Genomic DNA, 7233 nt, shown 5'->3' on the forward strand with positions numbered 1-7233 from the left:
GGCCAGAGGATATATAATCCCTCCAGCGAGCTCTGGGTCTGCCCCGGGGTCTCCTCCCAGTTGAACGTGCCTGGAAAACCTCCAAAGGGAGGCGCCCACGAACCACCTCAACTGGCTCCTTTCGACGCGAAGGAGAAGCGGCTCTACTCCGAGCTCCCCCCGGATCTCCGAGCTCCTGACCCTATCTCTAAGGCTGAGCCCAGACACCCTCCGAAGGAAACTCATTTCGGCCGTTTGTATCCACGATCTCATTCTCTCGGTCACTACCCAAAGCTCGTGACCATAGGTGAGGGTTGGAACGTAGATCGACTGGTAAATTGAAAGCTTTGCCTTCAGGCTCAGCTCCCTCTTCACCAACACAGTCCGGTACAACGCCTGCATTACTGCTGATGCTGCACCGATCCACTGTCAGTCTCACGATCCATTTTACCCTCACTCGTGCACAAGACCCCGTGGTACTTGAACTCCTTCGCTTGAGGCAAAGACTCACTCCCCACCCGGAGGGGGCAATCTTCTGGTTTCTGGCAGGGAACCATGGCCTCAGACTTGGAGGTGCTGACTCTCATCCCAACCGCGTCACACTCGGCTGCAAACCGCCCCAATGCCTGCTGGAGGCCGACTGGATGGCTCGTACCAACGGCCCCAGTACCCCATACTCCCGCAGTACCCCCCACAGGACCACCTGGGGGACACGATCATAAGCTTTCTCCAAGTCCACAAAGCACATGTAGACTGGATGAGCAAAATCCCATGCCCCCCTAAGCAGCCCTGCCAGGACAGGGTGGTCCACTGCTCCACAACCAGGTCGGAATCCACATTGTTCCTCCTGTATCCGAGGTTCGACAGTCGGCCGGAGCCTCCTTTCAAGCACCCTGGAATAAACTTTACCCAGGAGGCTGAGTAGTGTTATACCCCGATAGTTGGGACACACCCTCCGGTCCCCCTTTTTGAAAATGGGAACCACCACCCTGGTCTGCCATTCCACAGGTACTGTCCCAGACCTCCACGCGACATTGAAGAGGCGTGCCAGCCATGACAGCCCAACAATGTCCAGGGCCTATAGCATCTCAGGGTGAATCTCATCCACACCTGGCGCCTTGCCACTGAGGAGCTTCTAGACTACCTCCGCGACCTCTGCCACGGATATAGATAAGGCTTCCCCTGGAACTTCAGACTCTGCCTCCTCATCAGAGGACGTTTTGGCTGGGTTCAGGAGTTCCTCAAAGTGTTCCTTCCACCGCTCCACAATATCCTCAGTCCGGGTTAACAGTTCTTCACCCCTGTTAAAAACAGCTTGAGCCAATCCCTGCTTCCCCTTCCTGAGTATTCAAACAGTTTGCCAGAGCTTCTTTGAGGCCAACCGAAAGTGCTGACGGGGATCAGCACCCCAAGGCCCCCGCCTTTGCCTGCTGCCCGGTTTGCATTGCACCCGACCCATATGCCTATCCTTGCAGGTGGTGGGCCCACAAGGCAATCTCTCGAAAGGAGATATAGACTGAAATTGAAAGTACATCTTTTAGGCTACAGGTATGGCTTCCTCGTGGGCCTTGTGGGCTGGGGAGCATTTCTCGTTGCAATATGGCAGCAGTCACATGTTCATCCCAGTTCCGATTTTCAAAACATTCCACTGTCTCTGCTCTAATTGTAGCAGCCAGTCATTCCTTCAGTGTGATCAAACTGACTAAAGTTAAGGTCAGTCACTCAATCATCCCCCACTGTGTCTTAATCACCCCCGGTGTGTCATGTGAGGTTACTCCCTGTCGTCAAACTCCACCATCAATCTTCACTGAGTAGTATCCTGTTCCTGTATCTCCAACACGTTTGAGTAATGCATTTCTTTTTGGCTGTTTGCAACAACTCTGGGGAGATGGAAACAATGGCCCAAAGTTAGCTGGTCTGCATGACAGATTTGGAAATGATAATTACAGTTATTTTATCATTATTGAAATGGCAATCAGATATGAATAATAATGCAGTTAACTCATTGTCTAATAACAAAAAAGGGAAAGGTTGGTATTTCAGATTGAAAATTAACTATTGGCATTCAAGACTACACACAGGAGAAGTGCACAGAGGAATGAAAATGTATTCCGTCTGACTTGTGAATGTAGTAGAGATATGCTAAAATGCTTTTATCATATTCAATTTTTTTATTTTTTGTTTCAGGCCATTCCTTTTCTCACTGTTTGGGGAGAGTGCACCTCAATAGCAGTAACAGGCTATATAACGACAGAGGATGCTGGAACCAGGAGAACAGAAGCTGGCTTCAAATGTAAGCTGTGATGTATATTTCAGTGTTTCAGCAATTTATCTTTGCATTTTCTACTTTTTTCATCCAGGTTGATGACTTAGAGGTCACAAGCATCAAGATGACTTGTGGTCATTCACAAATACAGAAAATAAATTCAATGTATGAGGCCACCTTCAAAGTACCTGAACGATATGGTTAATTTATTGAGATGCCCCTATAGACTTTGTTGGGGAAACTGATAGGGAGATCATTTATTCTAAAAGGAAACTGGACTTGCAAATTTAACCAAGTCCAGTTGCCTTGTGGATTAATCTTGTATATAATGACCTGGATGACTGACAACCTTTACACATACTGTAAAGGGCAAGTAGGAATAATGATGTTGTCTCTTTAAGTTTTAGTAGTCATATACTTGACTTGGATGTATGCATGTGTTCATCAAATTTTTTTATTTCAAATGTTAGCTGATGAATGATGTTGATGTATCTTTTACAGGTATGTGATACTATCTTGGTGCATGCAAGCACCTTGTTAGTGCAACACTCTGTTGCATGGAGAATTATTTCAACTACACTGTATGAGGTTGCCTGATGCAGCACTAAAAAAGAGTGGCGCATGCTCCATGTTGAAAAAGGCAGAGCTCAGAACAGAATTGTACCATACTTATACAATGAATTCTGCAGCAGCAAAGCATTGCCTCTGCAGTGCTTTATGGACACTAACCAACAGAGCACTTTCTCAGTCTTCATAAAACAATAGAATCTGAGAGGTGCCGCTTTACTTTGAAAAGCATCAAGACTTTCCTAAAAACACCATGACAATTGGATTGTCTGAAATGCTCTGGCTAAACACTCCTGACACCGTGGGATTGAAAGGTTTTTGGCTCTCAGAAGGAAAGTAGAGAGCAATTCAACCACAAATAGAAAAACATGCAGGGTTTCTCAGCACATTGTCTTTTCCTGAAAATAGTTGTTTTATTTTCCTAAAGCAGCAATAAGCAACTTTTATATAACAACAGTGAAATCTGTAAACTTTTTTAAAAAACTATCCACTTTGTGTATTCTATAGCCAACAGATTTGGTTTCTCTTTTATAGTAATTTTGTTGATAAAGACACAGATTGTGCCAAGATGAGAATTTTCTTAAAGTTTAGGTTTGCTATAGTTCGCTATTGCACTTCAGAGCACTTGACTGCCATGCCTATATCAATTTAAGTATTATTATTGCTTACTTCTTTCATTCACTAGTATTTGATGGTTTGTAAAAAATGTGTGATAAATGTTCTGACATGGATGAATAAAATAATAGTTTGATATTTAACTACTGAGTACAAATTAATTTTTTATACCTTTACTATTTTTTTTTTGCTTTAAATAACACTAAGGATGTTTGTTGAAGTTGCTTGATGTGGATTAAAACCACATCCTGAGTCTCCAAAATGCTTTTCTCTCAGGAGCACCCCAGCCTGGGATAGCCGAGTTTCCTTCTTCTGAGTTAATAACAGTAGAAAATGTTGGACATATCTTGCTGCAGCTTGGCTGCTGTATTTGATTTCTCCGAGATATGTTCATATTTGCTGCAGTGTAGCAGGAAGTGTGTCTCTGTCTCCAACTGTCTGTGTGGACAGAGCTGACACAGTCTGTCCTCTCTGGAGCCTGGTGCCTCTGTGTCTACCTGTCTCGATGGCCAGGCTGTGTTCGCTGAGTCTGTACCTGGTTATAGTCTCATCAGTCACAGTGCCACTGTGTACTGTCTGTTTAGAGCCGAATAACACAGCAATTTGCTGCTCTGTTTGTGCTACATGTCCAATAGTTGTTGTCATGTTGTTTTTCTTTATCTATCATGTGGTTGGTCCGGATTGTGTGAGGGCTGTCCTGAGGCCTGTTAGAGGAGCTGAGCCTCAGGATTAGCTGGCTGACGGTGTTCTCCATGTTCTCCATGTTCTCCTCTTGGCATTGCAGTGCTTTGTGATGGTAAGAGTTGGGGTCACTTGTTTTGAAAAGTTCCTAAAATTTGATAGCTATTTTTTTTATTCCAATAAAAAATGGAAATTAGTCTTTGTCAAATGGAGCCCAATAAGAACTGACTGGTTTCCCTGTCCCCTTGGTCGTTTCAGGAATATCATTATTCTTCTTTTGTCTAAATTAACTGTCAGGGCCTAGGTCTGACAGAAGGTTTGCAGATGATCCAGTTGCTGTTGAAATGCCCCCTTAGATGGAGCCAGCAATATCAGATCATCTGCAAACAGTAGGTATTTGATGTGTGTCAGACAGGGTGAGGCCAGGGATGTCAGACTGTTCCAATGATTTAGCCAATTCATCAGTATAAATGTTTAAGAGGGTGGGGCTGAGACTGCAGCCCTGTTTCACCCATCTACTTTGTTAAAAGAACTCTGTTTCCACATTGACCATTTTTACAGCATGTTTCATCTGTGTATACATGCTTTTAATGATGTCTTGAACTTTCCCTCCTACACCCTTCTCAATTAATTTTAAGAACAGAACATAATGCCAAATCAAATCAAATGCTTTTATAAAGTCTACAAAACAGGAGAAGATTTTGTTCTTGTTTTTGTGGTCGTGTTTTTTAATGAGGGTGTTGAGGGTGTAAATTCAATCTGACTGTTGCTCAGGACATTGTGCTCACTGAGGAAGTCTTGCAGTCGGCTGTTTAGGATGCTGCAGAATAACTTTCCCAGGTTGTGGCTGACACATATGCCTCTGTAATTGTTTGGGCCGAATATATTTCCATTTTTAAAGATTGGTCTGATAATTCCTTCACTCCAGAGGTCAGGGAAATGTCCAGTACTCAGAATGAGGTTGAACAATTTTAATATAGCAGCATTAAATATATGGTCGCTAAATTTCAGCATTTGATTTAAGATACAATCAGGACCTCTGGCTTTCCTCAGCTGCAGGGCCCGGATTTTAGCTGTTTTCATGTTTTTGATGTGTGGTGCTGAGGCTTTTTCAGATTGGATAAGTCTGCCACATTGTCAAATATGTTGTAAATGACGTGTACAGCCTATTTCAGGCGGTCTTCACTGAAGGGAAAATTAGGTGGAAAGAAAATGCTCGAGATGAGTTTGAATGATTGGATTTTTGATAGCTCTCTGATATTCGTCCTTGCTTTCGTTTGTCAACCTGTAAGGTTGGTTTCTGTACTTCAGATTAATGGGTTCTGCTGCATGAGGGTCGTTTGGGAGACCGGAGAAAATTGTAACAGGGGGCATTTGTAATACACTGAATTCCTCCAATAAGAAACAAGCTTGAGTGATGACTTTTACTTACTTTTTGCTGTTTAAAGTTTAGATGACTGTGAATTTAAACTTCATCAATTTCATCTCTAGGCTATTGGTTAAAAATTAACATAAACAACCTGTGCTAACATGAGTGTTGCTAGCTAGTATACGAGATTTCATGGCTGCCGGGTCAGGGGCAATTGTAACACTGGGATCAGGGGCAATTGTAATAGTGTTACAATCCACATGTAAGCACCTTTTGATATAAATTTCTGTTAGAAAATTTACATATTTTACTAGACTGTCTTTAGACTGTCTGTCTTGTAAAATTTCATTAAAGCTTGGTTAGAGACTCATGAGCTGATCAGTCTATTAAAAGTAAAAGATATTTTGACTCAATTCAAATTATAAAAATCGAGTTACCACTAGATTAGTTGCCTATCTGTCTGCAAAATTGAAACAGCGTTCTTTTTTGTAAAACATAACATAAAATAATAATTATTATTATAATAATAATAATTTGAGATCCAGAGAATGTATTGAAAAAGGCATACATGTCAAAATAATAAATTATTTAATTAATGTTTTCCTTTAACAGACATAGATGTTTACCACAAATTTGTGCACGGAAATTTTCATTATGCTGGTCGTTATCAACTTGTGATGGCCCAAGGCAGATATATTAGTGAAAAAACGATTTTTGATTGGATGGGCAAGACGCACGCCCCTGCATATAGCTTTGGGCAGCCCCATTTAATATCATAATTTTAACTGCGCGATATCTGGCGGTGGCTATTAGCTTAAATTGTTAGGTTAGCCTGTAATGTAAAAGCAGTTGTACAGCAAAGGTTTCGATTAACGTTTGAATGTAGGTAGTTAAGTTCGGGGCAGAGAACGTTGCCTTTTTTTGCGGTGTATAGGCATCGTTTAAAGCGAGCCGACAGATGCTTTAGCTATGCGACTGTTAGCCTGCAGTACAGTCGACTACCGGAGTGAGTAAGAAGACGAATGAGGTTGGAGGAGTGGCGGAGTGGCTTCTTTCAGGGTGGGTAGAGATGTGTTTTTCCGCACTAAAGAACAATAGGACGAAGGGAGACTTCTCAATTTGACAGGCCTTGACGGTTTCAGGCGCCGGTCTTTTAACTGCAGCTAACGGTACAATGAATGAGTGGACGAGCAAGAGAATGGGAACGGAGGTCTATCTGCTGCTAGGGTGGACAGGGGTGCTGATCAGATGTGAGCTGGGTGAGTAGAATACAGTGGATGAAACTGTAGGTCTACATATTTATTGTGATCCACATTCTTCGTTAAAAATCAAATATGCACTTTGACAAAGCACAATTCCTGAATATTATGCTGTTTTATATGATGCTGATAGTGATATTATATTAACATTCTTGGTAATGTCTTAGATTACAGCTCATTATAGCATAATGACTCTGGAGTTGCGGTAAAATAGTTTGTACAATCGATGTGCCAGAACAATACAATAGTGGGCCATCAGGGCCAGGAAGGAAGAATCAAATGAATCAAAGTTCATCCTCGTCCCACATTTTTTTTTCTCTCAGACGTGGATTCTGCCTAAATTACGGAAATAGGTTCGACCTTTACTCGACATGCTTAATATTAAATATTAAGATTAAACGTGGTTTGATTCAAATGATAACTAGCATTTGATATAACTACTCGAACTTTTTGTGAAACAACTTTTTTCTGTACCATATATTTAGTTATCTCTCTCT

The sequence above is a fragment of the Semicossyphus pulcher genome, unplaced genomic scaffold (assembly GCF_022749685.1).
Source record: "Semicossyphus pulcher isolate SPU_LCO1_2020_fin unplaced genomic scaffold, fSemPul1.0.p SCAF_15, whole genome shotgun sequence".
NCBI classification, from domain to species: domain Eukaryota; kingdom Metazoa; phylum Chordata; class Actinopteri; order Labriformes; family Labridae; genus Semicossyphus; species Semicossyphus pulcher.